This window comes from Cariama cristata, unplaced genomic scaffold (assembly GCF_000690535.1).
Source record: "Cariama cristata isolate BGI_N322 unplaced genomic scaffold, ASM69053v1 scaffold28183, whole genome shotgun sequence".
Classification (NCBI taxonomy): Eukaryota; Metazoa; Chordata; class Aves; order Cariamiformes; family Cariamidae; genus Cariama; species Cariama cristata.
Window position 1 is genome coordinate 9238 of NW_009609400.1, and position 319 is coordinate 9556.

A 319-nucleotide genomic window follows, 5' to 3' on the forward strand; every position below is an offset into this window, starting at 1 on the left:
ATGCCCGGTGCTCCCACACCCCGTGGGAGAGCTGCTGCCATGCCCAGGCAGAACACACAGGCGAGATAAATCCTGAAGGCGAATCCCTCTGGGCTCCTCTGGTCGGGGACTCCTTAGCGGTTTTATGAGAAATCAATAATGCTTTTGCATGGTCATAATCGTCAAGTAAGTACAATTTATGGCTGCTGCCAGGGCCAAGATTTTTTTCCGGCGTATGAGGTGGAGAGGGAACGACACAAAAACACTTTCCCACGGCATTTCCCTTTGCACCAGGGCTGCAAACCTGCTCCGACATCGTGGCGGGGGGAGACCCCCCGTT